Source organism: Mobula hypostoma, chromosome X2 (genome assembly GCF_963921235.1).
Source record: "Mobula hypostoma chromosome X2, sMobHyp1.1, whole genome shotgun sequence".
NCBI lineage: Eukaryota > Metazoa > Chordata > Chondrichthyes > Myliobatiformes > Myliobatidae > Mobula > Mobula hypostoma.
The window spans coordinates 20,830,406-20,853,749 of record NC_086129.1 but is presented as its reverse complement, the minus strand read 5'-3'; the positions used below and the strand labels follow the sequence as shown (position 1 = coordinate 20,853,749).

The 23,344-nt window shown below is 41.8% G+C and overlaps 1 protein-coding gene across 3 annotated transcripts in view; it reads right to left on the bottom strand.

The window, feature by feature from the left end:
* kirrel3a (kirre like nephrin family adhesion molecule 3a) overlaps positions 1–23,344 on the bottom strand; it is an 827,580-nt gene that overhangs the window by 589,479 nt on the left and 214,757 nt on the right. The window lies entirely within an intron of this gene.

Below are 23,344 nucleotides of genomic sequence, written 5' to 3'. Positions count from 1 at the left end.
CTGTCGTGCCTTCTTTGCAATAACACTTACCGTCTGGTTCCAGGACGGTTCCTCTGATACATTGATGCCAAGGAATTTAAAGCTACTGGCCTTCTTCACCTCTATTCCCCTAATGAAGACTGGTTCATGGACCTCTGGTTTCTTCCTCCTGTGGTCACTAATACAATCTTTTGCTTTGTTGACATTGAGTGAGAGGCTGTTGTTGTAGCAACACTCAACCAGATTTTCAGTCACCACCTTTGATTTGGCCCACAACAGTGGTGTTATCAGCAAATGTAAATACGCCATTGGAGCTGTACTTAGCCACACGATCATAACTCTGAAGTGAGTAGAACAGAGGGCTAAACAACCAGCCATATGGTGTACCTGCGCGGATAGTGAGTGCGAAGGAGATGTTGTTGCCAATTCGCACTAACTGTGGTCTGCCAGTGAGGAAATCAAGGATCCTGTTACACCAAGGGAGGTACCAAGGCCTAGTGATGGAACTTAGTGATGAGTTTCAAGGGGATGATAGTGTTGAATGCCGAGCTGAAATCAAGCTTGCAGACCAGACAAATTCTGTCACTTAGCCCATCAAATGTGGTCACTGGCAGATTTTCTCTATCAATATTTGGGATATTTGTGTATTCAGACCTCATAACATTATTTTGGATGTCTGGGAACTCTGTCCTCAGAAGCTTTAAGACCATCTGTGTGAATTACTTTGTCCCAGCAAAGGTGTTTGAGCATTCAGAGGTGTTTCCCATTGTAGATATACACTCAGTGGCCATTTTACTATGTACCTCTGCTCGTTAATTTAAATATCTAATCAGCCAATCATGTGGCAGAAATGCATAGAAGTAGTGTGCATAAGAGCATCTCCGAACACACAACACTTCAAACCTTGAAATGGATGGGCTGCAGCAGTAGAAGACCACAATGGGTCCACTCCTTTGTCCACTTTTTAGGTACATTCCTGTACATAACAAAGCTCAAAGTAAGCATCCTTAGATTCAAAATATTGATGTAAACAACTTCATTGTAGCATTTGGACTTGTATTGAGCCACCTGTTGTTAACTTTGATCTTAAGGATATAAAAATGTAACGTACTTCCAGTTTGAGAGACTCTACTGAGAGAGTCTTCAGGAGAATGTCTGCATGTGGTGTTGAATAACGACTAGCCTCAGTAACTCTCTGGTAAGTAAGATCATGGTCACAACAGGGACTCCCCTAGGAAAAGCTCAGTCTATGAGGCAGGTAACCAATGGCTCAATTTGTAAAAGGAGAGACAGAGTGAACAATAACTGAAGTATCAGATTACTCTGGAAACTGGTATTTAGTAGGTAAGATCAAAGAGAAAACATGCATGAGATGTGAGGGATGGAGAGAGCGAGAGAGTGTGTAGGGGTGGGAGGTGCAAAAGAGCAAACGCAACTAGAGAACTTGTGGTCAACAGAACACAACAGTGTTGGTTCTTTATACAGGATGCAACTTATTCAATACATCCATTGCATTTATAACTAACACACCAGTACACATAACGGTTTGTTATGGCCACAGACAATTCTCCTTGGTTAGTTTAGATTAATGTTTGAAAGTACAACAGCCACAAACTGGTAAATCTTATTTTGGAAGGAAGACAGATTGTCTCAACTGTGTAGTTTCTTCTCAACTCTTGTCCTTGCAGTGTAAGGGAAAAATCTCTTCCTGGGCATGTTATTAATTCATCTGTCACTGTCTGGACATTTACCCAGTCTTTGACAGTGATTGACCATCCAAACTTTATAGTTCCTACCAAAGTTACCTATGTGTTTATGCAGTTTCCTCTCAAGTTACAATACACCCAATGTCCCCAGCACTCTTTTCCTCTCCCACTCTGGACCAAATTGTGCCCATTGGTCCTCTAACATCAGCCAATTTCTGGTAAAACCGTCAAATTTCTCCAGAACACGGCCTCCGAATTTATAACCTTTATTCCTTTCATGGCACACTACCGGAATCATTAATCTCAATCTTCCATCTGCAGTTCAACAAAAAGAAACCAGTGCAGCCGTTTTTTTTAATGATGCAGAAACTTTAATGAAGGTACTTCATAGAGGAGTGAAAGAAGGAAACAGGAACTGAGCAAGAACAGATTTCAAGCTGTGTATGATAGAAGCAAATTATTTTCTCTGTGGAAAGAGTTCAAATTCATGGAGGCACAAAACTAATAATTAGAGCTTAAGAACTTCATGATGATGGTAGTCAGGGGTTTCCACACAGGTTTGGCAGAAATCGAATAATCTCTTTCCCTCTCTCTCTGTGCTTTTAGAAAAGTAGTATGGGTTTGATGTAGCATTTAAACAGGGGAAAGTAGATATTGTCTTTTTTAAAATTTCATGATAAGGGCTAGACAGTTTGTCTGTGATTCAATAATGAAGCAAACTTTATTATCTTCAGAGATATCTAATGAACCAATTGTTGTTAACAACCCAATAGTGTGTGAACGTTTATTTAGTAACAACCATAATATGAATGAATTTGATACTGTGCTTGAACGGGAGAAATATTAGATAGGTATGAATATTTTGAAACAAATAAGAAAGTTAAGATGATGAAATCTAAACTAAAACCAGAAAATGCTGGAGATATTCAATGGGCCAGAGAGCAACCGCAGAAGGGAAAAACAAAGTTAACATTTCAGGCTAGTGACCTTTCTTCAGAGCGGATTCGTTCTGGTGAAAGATCATCAACTTGAAATGAGTGCTTTGTTCTTGTCTGCACAGATATTCTATGACCTGCAGACTACAGTGGTTATATGAAGACATTAGATTTAGAAAAGGCTGGTCACCATGTGATCAGACTGAGGATCTGTGAATAGGTAAACAAGAAGACGAATTTAATGAGTGAGTCATGCCATTTATACCCATAAAGAAGAAAACACAAAATGCATTAAATGCCAAGAAAATAATTGTAAACCATTAAAGAGGCAAAGTACAAAAAGGTGGCTGGTGAGGATCCTAACAACTGGGAGAGATACAAAAAAACAAAAAGAGACATAATTGAAAAAGGGGAATCATTAAAATAAAACTTACAAACGGTTTTAAAATCCACACTATTTTCATGCTACAAGGTAGTCAAAGCAATGTGGGACCTTCAAAGTTGAGAGTGGTGATTTTATGAATAAAATTTAGTATATAAAAGGCCACTTGTGTTGCTTACAAAAAAGGATACCTAACATATTGGATAAGCTAATATTGAATAAGAATATGGACTCATCAAAAAAGTAAGCAAAAAACAGTAAGAAAGAATATAATGTAAGTGGCAAATTCCCAGCTCATGGTAGTTTCCATTTCAGCGAATAAAGGGAGAAGATTAAAAGAATGCATATGGATGTTTGAACAATAACCTTTCAAAGCTTTCAATTGAGGGAATGTTGCTGCAGGTAGAAAAGCTTTACATCATTTTATTATTTATGACATTTGAGAAATTATAGATCTATTATCTTAAAATCCATCATGAGGAAATTAGTAGAGTGTCTAAGTACAGGCAGAACAATGGAATCTATTGAATGTTATTATGGATCAGAGAATGGGATTTTTCAAACTGTGGTAAACTGTGAACAGTTCTGGCACCACATCAGAATATAATGCACAGCACAGATGTACCAGTATGAATCAGGACTCCCACAGTTAAATTACAAAGGACGGGTACATAATCCAGGACTGTGTTTCCTGGAAATTAACAGTTAGAACGGTAATTTGATTGAAGTTGTCAAGATATGAAAAAGAACTGATTGAATAGATGGAATAAGACTATTGCTGTTGCTTAAGAAATCAGGACCATGGGCACATTCACAAAGTTAGAATCAGGCTTTTTAAAACAAAGATTTTGGAGCATCTCTGTGGTGTATGTGTTTGGAACTCGCCACTACAGATGATATCAAGTATACAGAGCAAAGAATATTCAGAGAGTACTCCAAAAGACATAATAGTCTTAGGTCAATTACAATCTGACTATGCTCACGAAGCTAAAAGGTAGCTGGGCCAATTGGTGTTTAGTTTGCAGGGGTGTGAAAACAGAGAACAGAAATATACTGATTGATCACAATCTAACAATTAACCTTCAGTTTTTTTTGTGATTGCATGTAGTAAATTGAAGTTAAAAGCACAGGCTGCTCCGCAGACACAGATGTAATGGCTAAAGGTTAAGACAATGGGATGGTGTTAATTGGGGCAGCATCAAATTAGGCAACATAAGTTAGTTGCACCAGCAGACCAGATGGATGTTGTCACTTAGCCTATCAAACCTGGTCACGGGTATAGACAACCAATAGTTTTGAGTACTTGTGATATTTGTGTACTTAGAGACAGCCCTGACAACATTAATTATAAGACCATAAGACAGGATCAGAATTAGGCCATATGGCTCATCAAGTCTGCTCTTCCATTTCATCATGGCTGATCTATTTTTTTCTCTCAGCCCCAATCTCCTGCCTTCTCCACATATCCCTTTATGTCCTGACCAATCAAGAATCTATCAACCATTGACTTATACATAAAGACTTTGCCTCCACAGCTGCTTGTGGCAATGAATTCCAGAGATTCACCACTCTTTGGCTAAATTATGGGTGTCTGGGATTTCTGTCCCCAGAACCTTTTAGAATACTTGTGTGAATTACTTTGTGACAAAGGTGTTTGAACATTCAGAGATATGAAATTCAAAGGAAGCATTGTCAACCTAAAATATTAAAGTGAATAATGTCATTGTACCAATTGAAATTGTATTGAATCATAGACTGTTATCTTAGATCTTAAGGGTATAAAAATGTGTTGTACTTTTGGGTTTGTGAGCCTCTACTGAGAGAGACTCCGGAATGATGCCTGCCTGTTGTGGTGCCAGCTTCAGTGTCTCTCCAGTGACCTCGATCACAGTCAGAACATTCGGGAGCTCATCTGGGATACGTTCATGACCCACTGTGTGGCCAGTGACTTCAGCAATCTAAGGGGGTGAGTATTTTTAAGAGTAGCACCCCATGCTTAAATCTGCTCAGGTCAACGACCATGAGATCACAAAGTATCAAAGAATGTGGTCAGGAGCAGAACTGGTAGATCTAAAAGTGTGTGGCGTGTGTGGTGCGTGTGTGTTTGTGTAAAGGACCAGCTATCTGACAGTTTTGAGTAGCTCAGTGAAACGGCGACCAGTTGCAGAACACGGTTACTGACTGTTCGGGACACAAGTGGGGTGCACCTATACTCATTCGGGGAACTGTATAGTGGCAGACGCGTTTGTGTGTTTTACAGTCAGTTTGAAACCTTGGTAACAAGAATTTTAAATGCAAGGAAATACAACAGGCACTGTGAGTTCAGCAGTACATGAGTGGAAGATTACAGAGGACATACCCTGTGATTTTATGTACACACTCTTTAATCTTTACCCATCCTTTATACTTTGCTTCACATGGGAATTAGGGTGGGGATATTTGAGGGAGAGGTTATATTCAAATACATGTTGGCACCAACTGAGGTCACACAACGTCACATCAAGAATCCTGGTGACCTGAGCCAGACCTCGACTCTGATTACTACTATTCACAATCACTTCACCACCAGAGAGAAGCAAAGCATTTTGTCTGAGCTGCCTTCATTTAGTCACTTGTGGGAATTTTGAATTTTGGCACAAGCTCGAGGACATGATTGGACTTCATCAGATGCACCCCAAAGGTATCATCTGTTGGTTATATCGAAATGTCTGAGGAATATCTGGGACAATATGAGTTTAGGATTGTGGGCAACTACCAGGAAAGCCATAATGAAGAGATAGATCATTTCTTTAAGGGGAAAGTGAGGCAGCAACTAGGCGGAGGTGAGAGTAACTGGGGAACAATAATCTCAGTGGTTCAGAGAGCTGATGATTTTGCCATGGATTATGCAGAATGCAAATGTTAAGCGTATGACTATTCAGGGTTGGACTCTCCATGGAGGGATGATCCTGAAAATGTTCAAGGAAAGCTTGAGCTCAGTGCACCAGGTAGTTTTACATTTGGGGATAGCAGTGGGATCAACCTACTCAGAGATAGTATCATGGGCCAGGAAGACAGAACAGAGGAGGAAGAATAGAAGTCAGAAAGTGCCTGTAGTGGATGTAACTGCCATGAGTGCACAATGTAATGACGGAGCTATGGATGATGGTGAACCCCAGTGCAGAGTAAGGTCCAACCCAGACACAAAACAAAATCCAAAGCTAAAATCACAAACTGTAATACCAACAATGGAACTCCTATGACTGGGCACTGAGTGCTCAGCACAAGGCCTCTAAATACAGACTTCCCATGAAGGAAAGTCGTGGGCAATAATTGGCAGACTGAGTCTTAAAAGGAGAGTGGCAGCTAGCCATACTCTGGGGAATTGAAGTGCTGAAATGTGGATACCTGCCACTGTTCAGTCGGGACCATAACATGCAAAGAACTTGCTTTGTGTGCCAGCAACCAGGACACTTAGCAAGGGAATGCCAGAATAGTTGTAGAAAGGTGAAGGAGCTGATTTGTTACAGGTGTGACCTCTCAGGCCATAATTGAAGGCAATGTCCAAAAAAGGAGAAAGGTGTGAGAATCACTCACCAAAACAGGCAGAAACCACAGCAGTGCCCTCTCTGCCTGATCGGCACCATTGTGACTGAGTTCAAGCTGGCAGACCAGATGGATGTTGTCACTTAGCATATCAAACATGGTCACAGGTATAGGCAATCAATAGTTTTTGTGTACTCGGAGACGGTCCTGACAACTTTCATTTCGGGTGTCTGGAATTTCTGCCCCTAGAAGCTTATAGACTATTTGTGCAAATTACTTTGTGACAAAGGTGTTTGAGCATTCAGAGGCATCTGTCACTGTAGATATGTAATTCAAAGGAAGTACTGTCAACTCAAAATGTTGAGGGATATGATGTCATTTTAACTATTGAAATTGTATTTATCAGCTACTGTTACCATTGATCTTAAGGATATAAAAATGTGATGTATTTTTGAGTTTGTGAGCCTCTACTGAGAGTGGCTCCATAACAATGCCTGCTTGTTGTGCTGAATAAAGACTTCTGTATCACCAGCTTCAGTATCTCTCTAGTGACTTCGATCACAGACACAACATCCTCATAAAAACTAAGTCTATTCAAGAAAGGACCAAATCAACAGTTGGGAAATACTTCCAGCACCTTTCTCCTGCTGGCACACAGCGGTTATTATTTAACCTTTAATGATGCTGTGAACCCTCTTTCCCTCAGCTTGTCTCAAGAACTGTCTCGTCAAACTCTTTTCTCTAACTTTAAATGTGATATTCTACACATTGTTTTTCTCTGCACACATTACATTTGTAGTCCACCTTTAAACCATTGCTTTCCAGAAGCACATCAGATCTTGCCCAGCACAGCCTTTTCAACTTAATTTTAATCTCTCCTTGGAAATTGTCTTTTGATTTCCTTCATCTTCTCCTCTAGTTAACAACGTGTATTGTGGATCTAGCTTCATGCATCTCAATTAAAATGGAACTTTTCTTGTATATATTTTCCTTGCCTTCTTCAAATATGACCCAAACGGCAATGAGTTGCTGTGCAAAGCATGACTCTGGAAATATCAAATACATCACTATTTGCATTGGAACCTTGTGAGTACCTTGAAACTTGTATGTGTGGGAAACCTTCGGGGAATAATCTCCATCAAAGCAAAATTCAATTTGAACACAGTTCAGTGTGAACAATAATTTACATATGTACAGTATGTAATGGATAGCCCATAAACCCTAGTCTCATAGCCCAAAGGCATTGAGCTGGAGAGAAACATACTTCAAAGAGCTTTGAATGGAAAGCAGCACTGAAGAAATTAAGACACAATGATTAATAACAGTCCTAGCATCCAAGTGTTAGCAATTTGACAAACAGATGAGAGATTCCAAAATGATTGCCATAAGCAACACACTGCTAAATTAAAAGGTTTTCTATTGTCCTGTCTGAATCAATGGCCTCTTGAGATTTCAGTAACCTGTGGCTTTACACATTGATTTCTCTCATTTATCCGAAGAATTAACAGAGCTCAAAATAGCTGAAATGACAAAGCGTTCTTAAATGAAATATACCAGTGCATCAGCAGAACCAAAAAACTGTTAGATTGTCCTGATGGACAGGTTATGGATAAAATTAGCCAGAGCAAACAGAAGCTTTTCAAATATTGGTTACTAAAGTGTGTTTGCATTCTTAGCAAGCGATTAGAATAATCAATACTACGTTCATTTAATTCCAGTAACAAACTCTGAATATTTGTTGCAGTTTTATGATAAGGATATAGGTTTTATTCCCACAACCTAGCTTTTCTGTTCTTTCTAAACGCAGGAGATTCTGCAGATGCTGGAAATCCAGAGCAACACGCACAGTGCAGGAGACCCTGGGTCTCAGCCCAAAACAGTGACTGTTTATTTGTTTTCACAGATGCTGCCTGACCTGCAGAGTTCCTCCAGCATTTTGTGTGTGTTTTTCTGTTTTTCCCTCTGTTTTAACCCTCCCCATGTTGCATAACTTTTGTTACCCATTGGGATATATATACTATATATCCCCAGGGTTTTGCTCTTTCTTTCTACTGTCATTCTGTCACTTCCCTTCAGTCATAGGAACCAAAGCCAGCTCACCTATCACTCAGTTCTTCTTGACCTACACTCTCTCCTCATTTGATTTGATTTTAAAGCCTTCGTTAAAAAAATCTCCAGGTTCTTGTCCTACTATATCTTTGCAACTTCCTTCAGCCGTACAATCATTCTCCAATTCTGGTCTCTTGTGCATGCCTGATTTCTGTCACCTACTTGAAGCTATGCGTTCCACCGTCTCAACATTTACCACACCATGAATGTCCAGCACCCTGTTGTAGTAAGGCCAGTCTTTGCTCACAACAGCCTCATTCGTGCGTCTGAAATTGAGTGGGGAGGAGGAAATAAAGCTGGAGCCTCCCCATGGACAACAGAGGTCCTTATGATACTTCAAAGTAATCAGCATAATTGTAATGTCGCTTTCCATCTCTGTGACTGGCCAAATGCTAACATGAATAGCGAGCTAGCCAGACCTCAGCCAGTGGATATCCTCCCTGCTCTTATGCTTTGCCCTCCCTAAACTACCATGCTACTCTGAGCTCTGCCATGAGGAGAGATTACCAGGAGGACAGAGGAATTGATTCAGGATGTGTTCAAAACATCCTGGAAGGAATGAAGCACCCCACTGACTCATGGGAATCCCTGGCGCTTGACTGCTCAAATTGAGAAGGAGCCTTCAGGATGGGATTGGGAACCTCGAGGCCACACATTGGGAGTGAACATTGAGTGTAACTAGTGGAAGAAGTGCACCACCTCACAGACAATCTGCCTGTCCTATCAGGCACCTCCTGCCCCATCTGAGGCCCGTTCTGCAATTCCCACACTGAAGCTCATCAATCACCTCAGTACCCACAAATCCAGAGTGGAAGAAAGTCATGTTCAATCCTGAGGGATTGCCTAAAAAGAAAGTCCATAACGTCTAGTGGACGTCTTTCACTTGAGCATCTCTGAAACTGGCTGGTGGCGCAATGGCATCAGTGCTGGACTCCGGAGCAAAGGCTCCCGAGTTCGAATCCAAGCCGGGCCACCCCCCGAGCACACTTTCCATCCGTGCCAGGTTGAGTGTCGAGCTAGTCACTTGGCCTCATAAAAAAAAACAAGGGTCAAGACAGAAATGTTCATATCATGACCTGGTTAATCTGAAAGGAGACCAATCCTGATGCCACGCGTCAGACAAAAATGGCTGACTGTCTGGTGCGACACGCTAAAAAAAACCTCTGAAACCTGAAATAACTGATGAGAATTCCATTCTTGGCAAATATTTATCTTTTAGTCAATGCAAGTAAAAGGATTGTCAGATTAATTATCTCATTACAGTTGTAGATCCTACTTTGTGTTTCTTGTCATACAACTGTGACAACACTTCGGGGTACAGTACAATAGCATAGCGCCAGTGACCCAGGATCAATGCAGCTGCTGTTTGCAAGGAGTTTGTACATTCTCCCCGTGACTGTGTGGGTTTCCTCTGGGTGCTCCAGTTTCCTCCAGCATTCCCAAAGATATACACGTTAGTAGGTTCATTTTTCAATTGGGTGGTATGGGTTTGTTAAGTTAGAAGGGCCTCTTATTGTGCTGTATCTCTAAAATAAAGGACTTCACTGCTCGTAAAGATCCTTGTACCAGCTTGGTCAACAAGAACACTACTAAACTGAACCACCTTTTTTTCTCTCACATTTAAGAAGCATGCTCCTGATTCATTAGAAGGCAGCAGAATGTGTAACTTGCAGTGACCACTGTTCTTTGTACTGAGGGTTTTTTCAGTCTTTCAACCATTTTCAAAATCTATACTAAACCAATAGAATAACAGGCAGTGGAGGTACTAAGATGTAGGCAGTCTTTTCCACCATTACATTGTTTCAAGAAACTTAACTTCTCACTGACATAATCTAAGATTCGTAAGACCACACAGAAGGAAATCATTGGCCCACTGACTCCATGCTACATCCCAAGGCAACAATCCAGTTAGATCCATCGCCCCCCCCCGCCCACTTTTATATTTTCATGCAACTTATTCTCTCTCATGTAGGCCAAGTAACTCCTTTTGATCCTTTTTGTTATTAGCATACACAAGGGAATCATTTATGCAAGCTAATTGATCTAGCAGCATATCGGAAGAAACCCAAGAGGCTGCACTTCTGGTGAAGCCGTAGCAGTAGAACGGAGAAAGGTCAGAGATCATCCTCGATCAAGTATTTGCTCCAATACAAACTTGTCCACTATGGCAAAACCTTGCATCCTGAGTCCCTGCTTCTGAATGAACACAAAGGCAAACAATTAGGAAGTTACATTAACCATTGATTTTTCAGATGAAATATAGTAGCATTAGAAAACTAAACGGGGTATTCAGGCAGGGTCTCGACCTCAATTACTAAGTGAGACTGCCAATTTAGTGTCAGTTTAAGACACACAATGGAATTGTGCCAACCAAGAACAAAATTAATGCAGCTCCTGTCTCATTTCATCTGGGTTCCTTATTGGCAAGGGAGAAACTGTCACCCCCTGCGCTCAGAAGTCCATAACCCAAAGGGGAAAGTCATGCCCAGAGTCCCCTGCCCTTTTTATTGCCCAGTGATGAGAGTCAGCTTGGTGTGGAATTTTGTAGATCAAAGCTACAGTGCTCAGCCAAGACAGTAGCAATAAACCCATGGATGAGTGTTAAGCTGGAAGTACTGGAGGAAGGTAAACACTTAATACTCTGCAGGTGCTGGGGTCAAAGCAACACTCACAACATGCTGGTCAGGCAGCATCCGTGGAAACGATCAGTCAACGTTTCGGGCCGCAACCCTTCGTCAGGACTGAAGAGGGAAGGGGCAGAGGCCCTATAAAGAAGGTGGGAGGAGGGTGGGAAAGAGAAGGCTGGTAGGTGCCAGGTGAAAAACCAGTAAGGGGAAAGATAAAGGTGTGGGGGAGGGGAAGCTGGGAGGTGATAGGCAGGAAAGGTGAAAAAGGAATAGGGGAAAACACAATGGGTAGTAGAAGGAGGCGGAACCATGAGGGAGGTGGTAGGCAGCTGGGGGAGTAGGAAGTATGGGAAATGGAGGAGATGCGGGTGAGGGCATCATTGATGATGGCAGAAGGGAAAGGGTCACAACAGGGACAGAGTTCCCCTTGTCCTCACCTACCACCCCACCAGCCTCTGGATCCAGCACATTATCCTCTGCGACTTCCGCCACTTTCAACAGGACCCCACCACTAAGCACATCTTTCCCTCTCCACTCCTCTCCACTTTCCGCAGGGATCGGTCCCTCCGCGACTCCCTGGTCCACACGTCCCTCCCCACGGATCTCCCTCCCGGTACTTATCCCTGTAAGTGCAAGTGCTACACCTGTCCCTACACCTCCTCTCTTGCCACCATTCAGGACAACAAACAGTCACTTCCAGGAGAGGCAACACTTCACTTGTGAGTCTGTTGGGGTCATCTATTGCATCCGGTGCTCCCAGTACGGCCTCCTCTACATCGGTGAAACCCAACGCAGATTGGGGGACCGCTTCGTCGAGCATCTCCGCTCCGTCCGCCGCAACAGGCAGGATCTCTCGGTTGCCACCCACTTCAACTCTGCTTCCCACTCCCATTCAGATATGTCCATACATGGCCTCCTCTACTGCCATGGTGAGGCTAAACTCAGGTTGGTGGAGCAACACCTCATATACCGTCTAGGTAGTCTCCAGCCCCTTGGTATGAACATAGAATTCTCCAACTTCCGGTAATTCCCTCCCCCTCCCTTCCCCTATCCCTATGTCACTCTGCCCCCTCCCCCAGCTGCCTATCACCTCCCTCATGGTTCCACCACCTTTTACTACCTATTGTGTTTTCCCCTATTCCATCTTCACCTTTCCAGCCTATCACCTCCCTGCTTCCCCTCCCCCACCCCTTTATCTTTCCCCTTACTGGTTTTTCACCTGGAACCTACCAGCCTTCTCCTTCCCACCCTCCCCCCACCTTCTTTATAGGGCCTCTGCCCCTTCTCTCTAAAGTCCTGATGAAGGGTTCCGGCCCAAAACGTCCACCGATCGTTTCCACGGATGCTGCCCGACCTGCTGAGTTCCTCCAGCGTGTTGTGACTGGAGGAAGGTGCCCTTTGACTTTTCATAATCCACCCATGATGAACGATACAGAATAGAGAACATTTGCTTAACACTCACAATGTGGCCTATACAATATAGAATATTGAATACATCCCCCCTAAAACAAGGATATCTTGGGAATTCCTTACAAAGGGCTCTCTTTTGTTGAGTACATTCTATATTGATTTCATTATTTGACTACCAGAGGAATCAAGGGATTAAGATGATGTGGATATTTGAGTTCAGCCAGGATTATGATGTGTGGCGTAGCTGACATGAGTCAAACCTACTCCTCTTTCTTAGCTTCCTAATATAAAAACATCTTTGTATGTGGTCATAAAATGAATTCCTAATCAATCATCTTTTTCATCACCAAGACCAGCCTTTCCAATCCCTCTGACATTGACTGCATTTCCTATCCCTCTGACATTGATCTGTCTTATGTTACTTTTATTTATTTTATTTATTTTATTTAGAGATACAATGTGGAACAGGTTCCTCCGGCCCAATGAGCAACACCAACCAGCAACCCACCTATTTAACACGAGCCTGATCACAGGACAACATACAATCACCAATTAACCTACTGTTGTGTATTTAATATTTCTATATTATTATTTGAGTAAGATTGTAAATATATTGCTTGATTAAGCATTGTTTGTTGTTTACATAAATCATTATGGGTTATACATACATAAATGGCATCATGTCACCGCGTCATGTATGCGCCTCGCTAAAGCGAGAACGAAGTATACAGACGTATCCCTGGCTCCATATTTTTCTCTCAATTGGTTTTATGTCTTGGAGTTACAAAAGAAAACAGTGGTGATGAGCAAATTTTAAAATGAACTAAGATGGCTATGCTGTGACATCCTATGTTACTGGAACTCACAACCAAGCTTAACGTATCATTAGGCGTAACTATGACAATGCTGTCCTTGTCAGTGTCCCAGCTACAATCCTATTGCAACCTATGCTCATGAAAATCTCTGCTGCTTCTGCTTTATACGAGCACTTGTCATTCATTACTTAATAACATAAGAAACCATCACTCCCTTCACCTAGGACCAGCTATCACCAGCTCTTGTTCCATCCCTTCTCACCATCTTTTTATAATAGTGATCAGCCCTCTAAATTTCAATCCGGATGAAGGAACATCTTGACCCGAAAGATCAGCTGTTGGTTTCCCTCCATAGATGCTGCCTGACATGCTGAGTTCCTCCAGTACTTTGTGTGTAAGGCCATTCCCCCCTTGCACCCAATCCACTGTTCAACAAGACCAAGGCTGATCTTTTATCATAGTGTCGCTTTCCTGCAGTAATTCCACAGCCTTGAATCTATTGACTTTTGCCATGAATCTGTTCAATGACTTGTGGGTAGAATATGCACTATATTAGCTCACTTTTTCTTTCCATGTGTGCTGCCTAACCTGCTGAGCACTTCTAGCATTTCTTGATTTTATTTAGTGCAAGGCATTTTAATGGCGAGGCCAAAAAATTCTGCTGAAATTGTACCAGATCCCGGGGACACAATAGTTGACTGGTTGTATCATGGTCTGGTATGGCAATTCAAATGCACAGGAACATGAGAGGCTGCAGAAAGTAATGAACCTAGCCCAATACGTTATGGGCACATCTCTCACCACCACTGGTAGTATCTACAGAAGACACGGGTCTTGAGAAGGCAACATCCATCATCAAAGATCACCACTGTCGCTCCACAGCTCCCATCAGGCAGGAGATACAGAAGCCTGAAGTCACACACCACCAGGGTCAAGGAAAGCTACTACCTCCCTTCAACTATCCCATTGTTAAACCAACTCACACAATGCTAATTACTACCTACTACCTTTGTGTAGTTACACAATGACCATTCTGTAGTAAATAGACCTTTTTTGTTCCATCTGTGATGTTCCTCGTAAAAATGGTGTATAATTTATGTAGATTTTATGTTTTCCTTGTGAATATTGCATATCTGATGCTATGTACCTCTGATACTGCTGGGAGCTTCTCATTGCATCTGTGCACACATGATCTTCTGCATAAGACAATAAACCTGACTTTGATTTGAATATTGTGTATAGGTCTGCTCTCCCTATCTAATAAACTTATCATTTCTTTCTTGAATGGCCTTCCTTTTACTTTGAGACTGTGACCTGTGCTCCGATACACTTCAATTGTGGGAAACATCATCCCTACAATTAACCATTCGGGCCTCGTTATAATTTTGTACATTTCAATAAGACAACCTCTTCTTCTTCTATATTCTAGAAAGAAAGGTACAAAGTGCCAAACACAAAATTAACCTGGTGAACCTTTATGCATGTGGCTTTTGGAAACAAATCCTTTCTCAAATTGGGAGGCCAGTTCTGCACATAGTATTGCAGGTGTCACCACATAACTTCAGCAAGACATCACTACACATACTGAAATTTTCTTGTACTAAATAAAAGAAGACCATGAGGGATATAGATCACGTGCAGGCAGATAGGATTGGTTTAGGTTGGTGTCATGATTAGCACAGACATAGTGAGCCAAAGGGTTTGACTACACAGTCATTGTGTGACTACACAGAGGTAGTGATTAGGGTTGTGTCAGTTGGTTGATCAATGAAATAGTTGAAGGGAGGTCGTAGCTTTTCTTGACCCTGGTGGAGTGAGACCTCAGGCTTCTGTTCTTCCTGCCTGATGGTAGCTATGGGGAGACAGTGAGGATCTTTGATGACAGATGTTGCTTTCTCAAACAGGGCCTCCTGTCTCATGCTTTCCATTTATGCTCCATATATTTGTCCTTGCTTTTTTATCTAGTCCGTCAATATCCCCTTGAAGCCTCTGGTCATCTTCTCTTCTGGGTCCCGTGGTAGCATAGCTTTTAGCACGATGCTGTTACAGCTCAGAGTGCTCCAAAGTTCAGGGTTCAATTCTGACACTATTTTGTAGGGAGTCTCTGTACGTCCTCCCTGTGGAATGCATGAGTTTTCTTTGGGTGCTCTGGTTTTCTCCCATAGTCCAAAGACGTACCGGGTGGGTTAATTGGTCTGTGATTAGGTCAGGGTTAATGGTGTTTGTCAGGAGTTGATGGGATAGCATGGCTTGAAGGGCTGGACGGGCCTACTCCATGCTGTATCACTAAATTAAAGAAAACACACTACCACTCAGCTTAGTATTATCATCAAGCTGGGATATATAATAATAGGCCTTTTCATACAAGTCAAGTGAATTGTGAGCAAATGGCCTCAGCATCAATTGCTGCAGTTAAAGACTACTAACAGCCTCTCACAATCTGAAAATTACTTGTTTAGTTGAACTGTAGGACTGTGCAAAAGTCTTAGGCACATTTATGTAGCTAGGGTGCCTAAGATTTTTGCACAATACTGTAGTAATTTTATGTATTGCAATGTACTGCTGCCACAAAAGAAAACAATTTTCATGGTATATGTGAGTGATGATCAACCTGATTCTGATATGTGTCAGTATTGTGGACTGAGAGTGGGAAGGGAGCAGGGCAAAGGGAACCACGGTTTGGGAAAAGGGGAAGTGAGAGGAAAGTGAGCGGGAAGCACCAGAGAGACATGTTGCAATGATCAATAAACCAATTGTTTGGAATCAATGTCCTGGTGTCTCAGAGCTGGGTAAGTCTGCACCCACACCGCTCCCCTACCCCTGCAACTCCCACATCCTTCCCGCACTGCTCCACCCTGGCCATTCCCAACATCCTTTGCTCCTGCCAGATTTACAATCTCGCTCTCTGCTCCGCATTGACAATAAGAGTACTGTGCATAAGTCTTAGGCATCCTAACAATATATACTTCCCTAAGACTTTAGTGCAGTACTGTATCTTGACATCTTCCAAATTTCAAAAACTGGATTAATTACAATCTTCTGTACTATTTTCTCCAAGACTAAATTGTTCCTTACTGTCCACCCTGCCAAATCCTTCCTCAAAGGCCTCATGTAGAACATACTCTGCTATACTCAAACAACTCCCAATGTATAATATGCTATTCAACATAGATTGAGTACTGAGTACTGAGTGTTTTTGCTCAGTACCATTTTGAAAAAATATCTAAAGTTAAACACCAGTATGACAATGTGACTAACTGCTACCTCTTCAGTCACTGACAGGAATAAACACATGAAAAGTTTAGTGAAACTTCATTGGCATGAAAGATACATTATTTGAGTATATTCTGGAAAATCCTCTGACAGACATGATGTGACATTCCTTCTAATGATCAAAATTGAAGCTGTCAGTCATAGAAACTGATGACTTTATCTTGGTTATGGAAAGATTGGATTACAGAGTTAATAAGGATCGGAAGAATGTATTCAGTCTAAGTGCTTTGCAACCATATCTAGGTAAGCTTTAAGTAGAAGGCATAATAGAAGTACTAAAGGGCAGAAGGCACATGCCTGTATTAAACCAGAGATGATGCCTGTTTACTGCAGACCTGGACTGCTACCACATGCATTGAAGTACGGGCAGTGCCTAGGTTTTTAACAGGGTTCCACTCCTGTAAAATGCTTATAACCTGAAGTTTTCATAAGTCATAAATGAACTACAATATGCAGGAGAGTGAGGAGACACAGGAAGAGTTGCCATGAGCCAGCCTTATTGAATCAGTAAGTGAGTGCGTGAATGAGTGCGTGAGCAAGTGAGCTCCCAACTCTGCTCAGCTTGCTACAGACCTTGCTTGTTGTGGTTCAGGGAGGGTGTGGGCAGAAGTGGCGAGAGAACACGCACGGAATTGCCCCATTCTCACACAGCAGAAAATGCCCTCAGCTCCACAACACTGGCAAATTCATCCCGCCAGTCTCCCAAATGTAGGTACGGGTATCTATAAGTCGGGGACTTGTAACCGGCAAGGGCCTGTAGAGCAAGAAATGGACAAACCTCAGCCACAAAACATTGGTAATACTTAAACTAAGGGGTTGGCAAACAATTCTCACCATTTCATCAAAAGTAGAAAGAATGCCCCACCCTTGGAGGTGGACACAAAATAAGCTTCTACAGAGCTGTAGATGATGAATAGTCTACCTGTCCATACTACATGACCTGCTGACTGAGTTGGTTTGAATGTTGACTAGGCTAAATGTTCCCATGTTCGTATGTAATTAAATAAGGTTGAATAATTCCAATCCTATCAAATCAGCACCATTATGAGCATTTTGTACATATATCAAACGTCTTATAGCATGAAGTTATTACACAGAATATTTAAGACAACTATGAAATCAACGACGTTGATACGAAAGAGGAACTTCCCCATGTAATTGATGCTTTCAGGCCTCCTAAACATACTACTAAGTTATGATATCTTTAAGTTATGATGTCTTTGTGAAGAAAGCATTAAAACAGAAAGTCCTAGAAATACTTTGAAGATCAAGCAGCATCCATGGAGAGAGAAACTTAATTAACATCAACTTTTATGAATAGTCCTAGGCCTAAAATTTCTACTTTATTTCTTTCTTCACACATATCGCTTTTCCTGAAGAACCTTTCTAGTATTCTCTGTTCTTTTTCTGTCAGATTTACTGTATTTACAATGTTTTTCCATAAAATTTATTAAGAATATAGGAATTTATTAAGGTGGATGAATGTGGTCAACAGCTAGTCAAGGAGAAGACTGTGAACACAGTCAAGGTCAGATGAGCAGGATATTATTGGGTTTGGATCCTTCCTATGCCTGGTCCAAAAATGAACTGGTTTTCTGCCCATCTTTGCACCAGAGTTCTTCACCACTGGGCCAATTACTCGAGAAGAAGTAAGCTAAAGATACTAAAGTTAAACAGACTGCAAGATTTGTGTGATACCTTCGGCTGAACAATAGCAGGGAAAACCCAAGGGTCTATCCTTTCCAGCTGTGACTGTGCAGGACATGGGAAGCTTCCCAGAGTTCCCATAAGGGACCAGATGTATATTCCATGGGTCTGTGGCGTCCTGCCATGCCTCTTTCTGAATTAGAAACAGATTTATTATTGCTGATATATCAGGTGAAATTTCCTACTTTTAGATTAACTCACTCATCAAAATCAAATGATGTCTAACTTCACCAATTCAGGCACCTCCTTTTCTTTCTTGTCACACTGATTTTCCAAAACACTTTTCTTTTCTTTTTTAAACTTTGCCCCTTAATCCCTGCTCCCATCTCTTTAGAAATTTTATTTTAATCAGAGCAGGACCCAATGGCTCCCCTCGCTTAGTGCTCAGGTTTAATATGTCCGGGTACAATACCGTATCCCTGTTTGAGAGTATAAATCCTCCCACATTTAAGTGAGCAGAAAGTCCAGAAGCCTAAACCAGCCCCTGCTGACTATAATTTCATGACTAACTGTGCACTTGCCTCCTTACCATTCACTTACACTGTGGTTTCTGCTTCAAGTCAAGATTAAGTTAAATGCTAACTGCAGAATTCTATTTAAACTTAAGAAAAAAATCAATCACTCTGGCCCATAAAATTTCCTCCTTCACCAAAATTATTTTTGGGCTCTGTAGATATGAACCATGCAAGCTGATCAAGTTCTCGACAATCTTATGTTCTGCCCACTTGCCTTGGTACAAGTGATGGTGTCTTCATTGCCCCTCTCAGTGCCCCTGAAGACTAGGTTACATTCAAACAGCAAGTCATGATAGACTTGTTTACTGAAACATACTGAATGGGTTTTATATTCAACATTCCCCAAACCAAATTCATCTACCAATCTGCTCCTGTGTATACACAAACCCTGGAAAATAAGGACTGGCCCTCATACTGCATATCAGAAGCAACCTCTCAGTGACGACAGACACCAATAATGAAATTTGCCATCACCTTCAATATAACCTGGGAGGCTGAAGGAAAGAATGTTTGATAACAGGGACCTCAAACCCAGCATAAAGCACACAAGTATCAGGAAGATGTGACCTTTGTCCTCTGATATGTTTCAGAGACATGAAGTACATGCAGTAGGCATCTCAGGCAGTGACTTACTAACAACATTGTCCTCCTAAAGTCCTTCCAGTCCACTGGCAGGATCAATGCACTTTAGTAGTGGCCTCTCCAAGTACATCCCCGGTATGAGATCCTAATTACACTTACTCAGCTCCAACGGGCAGTCAATTGTGTGCCTGAAACAGGCATCCTACTCCAAGTTGCTTCACAGCAAGAAGTTATCACTCTGAATAGGAAAGGGTTCAGAATCCGAATCAGGTTTATTATCACCGGCGTGTGTCATGAAATTTGTTAACTTATTCAAGGACTTTCTTGAAGTTTTCTTGAAAATATGTAACAATCCCACCAATTTACGGAAGTCTGTGGCCTATGACCACACAAAGCGGAGAAGGAGTATTTAGAGCCTCTGCACTGAGAACCTTAGATCCATGTGGTGAGAGCACACAGAATGCAAACGTAAATGATGGAAGGAGTGGGACTACCTCCCTAACCAAATAGCAGCCTATCCTATCACTCAGCCATCCCTCTGTGGAAGAGTCTGTGGGTCCCACAGTGGCCTCAGCGGCTACGTCAGAACTAGCGAAATGGTGTGGAAGCAAGTCATCCACGACTCTGAGGGACTGCCGAACAAGACCATGTTCACCTGTTCTGTAAAGCTTGTGCCAAGATATATGTTTAGAAGTTCATGACCCTGTTTGTTGTGATCTTAGCCCAAGCACTAGGAAACACATGAACATATAAATTGAAGCAGGAGTACACAACTTGGCCCACCAAACCTGCTCCCCCATTAGGAAGATCATGGCTTATCTGACTGTATTGTTAACTCCATATTCCCAGCTACTCCAGGTATCCTTTCACCTCCTTGCCTTTCAAGAGTCTATTAACCTTTGTCTTAAAAATACTGACTTTGCTTCCACTGAGAAGAAATTTGAAGTCACAAGCCTCTGAGGGAAAAAAATCTGCTCCATCCCAGTCTTAATTGGGTGACCTATTAACTTTAAACTATCACCAATAGTTCTAGGTTCTCCAACAGAGGAAATATCCTCCCTCCACATGCACACACACACTCTCCATTGAGCTGTCAGAATTTGCATATTCCAACCAACTCTCCTAACCCTTCCCTATCTGGACTGTCAGGCTACATTGTGGTTTGAGAGTCTCCAATGAAGGGAATATTTAAACCCCAGTTTAGAGCCTTACAAATGACAGGAATCAGTGAGATGGAGAGCCAATGCAATAATAAGTGTATTATTAAAGCATATTTTGTACGTCACAGTCAGACAAAATAAAATTAAATAAAAATCAATGGCTGAACAATTCAATTCTAACATCATCCATTCAGTGTAAGCTATGAGAGGTAGCAAAATAGGAAGTTTATGACTATAATTCACTCAAAACTTCATTCCACTTGAGTTAGTGATTCTGCCTCAATCGATGAATGCTCATATTTCACTCCTCCTCTCAGCCAAGCCACAACTTGTTAAAATACTGCATAATTTTTGAAAAGCCAACCATGCAGTAAGATTATATATTTAAAACAAATACCAAAAGGTAATTTGTTGCTCGATTGTTTAAAACCTATTACTCATGGTACAGTGTAAGAATAAATTAAGGGGCCTTACAGTTACATGTATCAAGTTATTCCTTTTTATTAATGATTTTAGATCTGGTCTTCTTTCTCACCATTGCTGCAGTTTAAGTATCCAATCAGCAAGTTGGCATTTCTTTTGCCTGCTAACTTGCATTGTGAGATATGACTTTAATTTAAATAGGCTAACCTCTCTGTTAAAAATGGAAATGGAGAAAGGAATTTAAAGCAAAAGCATTTAGTATTGACACACTGATATATCAGGGAAAATTATAGATTTTTAAATAATTACATTTATGAGTTTTTAATATCAGGACATGTTCTCATCCCTCTTTCGTTTCCATAGTTTACTTCCAGATCACCAAGCTGATGTTCTGGTTAGGATTAATAAACTTAGTACACCAGATCTGAGGATCATTAATGTGCAATCTGTCACCACTGTTGAGTTGGTGACACAAGAGATTGCAGATGTTGGAATCTGGAGCAACAAACCATCTATTGGGAAAACTCAGTGGGTTAAGCTTCACCTGCACGATAAAGGAATTGACAACATTTTGGGTTGAAGCCCGGCTTCAGGGAATGCACCAGGGTGGAGTTAGTTGAGTTTTCCCAGGAGTGAAAGTAGTGAGCTAATATTCGTAGTTGGTGACTCATAATTTTGATGGTTACTCAATATTGTTCCCACTCCCAAATGGCGTGGAGGATGACCCAGCATGGGGAATCAACCCATGGTAGCTGGAGAGCTTTGTCTGATAGACCATACACAGCATTAACCACCAGCAGTCGGTGAAAATTCATCCAGTATACTTCATGTGAGACTAATCTTATCCATTGGCAGTCAACGCGGAGGCTTAAATACTGGTACCCAGTGGAGCTTCGTCATATGGCAGTTACAGTGAAGTCCAAGCCACTGTATGTGGGGCTTCACATAATGGCAGACATAATGGTAGATCCTCACCCCACATACTGTGCAGCCAGTGCAATCTCTCACTCATTGGTAGGCAGGAGCCTCATCCACACAGCTATCATGGAGCCTTTAGCCCTGGATGCCAGTGTGGACTTTATCAGTTCCAGCCCTTCTACACTGGCAGCCAGTGCACTGGGTTGGTCCCTGGTAATCAGTGTGTAGTCTTACCCACTGGATATCAGCCAGGAACCTTGCAAGCTGGAAGCCAGTGTGCAACCTTACTGGCTAGTTGCCAGTACAGAGGTTTATCTACTGGCAGCCAGTATATAGCCTCACCCACTGGTTGACTGCATCCCCTGGAGCACCTGGTGTGGAGTCTCACACACTGGCAGGTAGTGTGAAACGTCAGCTGGTAGCAGCCAGTGGAGCATCATCCACTGGAGGTCAACATGGAGACTTGCCTGGTAGTATCCACTGGAGTGTCTTACTTGTATTCAGCTAAAAACTCTCACTGGCAGTTGATATGGACCTTCTTTGACTGTCATTCAGTGTAGAATGTCTTCCACTGGCATGCGGTGGAGGCTTTTTCATTGACAGCCAGAGCAGAGGCTCACAATTTCTATTCTATTGATTTGTATTCTGGAGACAGCCTCTGCTCTCGGCACCAGTGGAAATGGGTCAAACTGCAAGAATAATCAGTGCTTTTATGATGAGAAGGAGTGGGAGAAAAATCAATAGGGAAACGGAAGCCAAGCTGTATTCTGTGATAACATGTTATTTATGGAATGGATCGCACTAATAGAAAAATGTTCTGCAATCCTCTGCTGCCCCTTCCATGACATTCACCCAAGGAAAAGCATTGTTTCACAACATGAAAAGGAACACATCAAGGATTTTCCAAGTCTGCTGCAGTGAGATTTGTCCTTCATCCAAGGTTCACCTGTCAACAGGTCACTCATCAATGGATGATTTCACTTAAAGGTATATCTCAAAGTGTGCCGTTTGAAACTGCATATTACAGTTGTTACCTGTAGTAGCAACAACACTTTGCATTTAAAATCACTTTTAATTAAATAGATTGTAAACAATAGTATTAAGAAAAATCTATAACACTCAAGGAGGCCATTTAGCCCATCATGTCTGTGCCAGTCAAAAGAGGCTACCATCATATCCCACACTCCAGCTCTTGGCCTGTGACCATTCTGTGTCCGCTCTTCAAATGCACATCCAAGTATTATTTAAACATAATGAAGGCTTCTCCTTGTATCACAG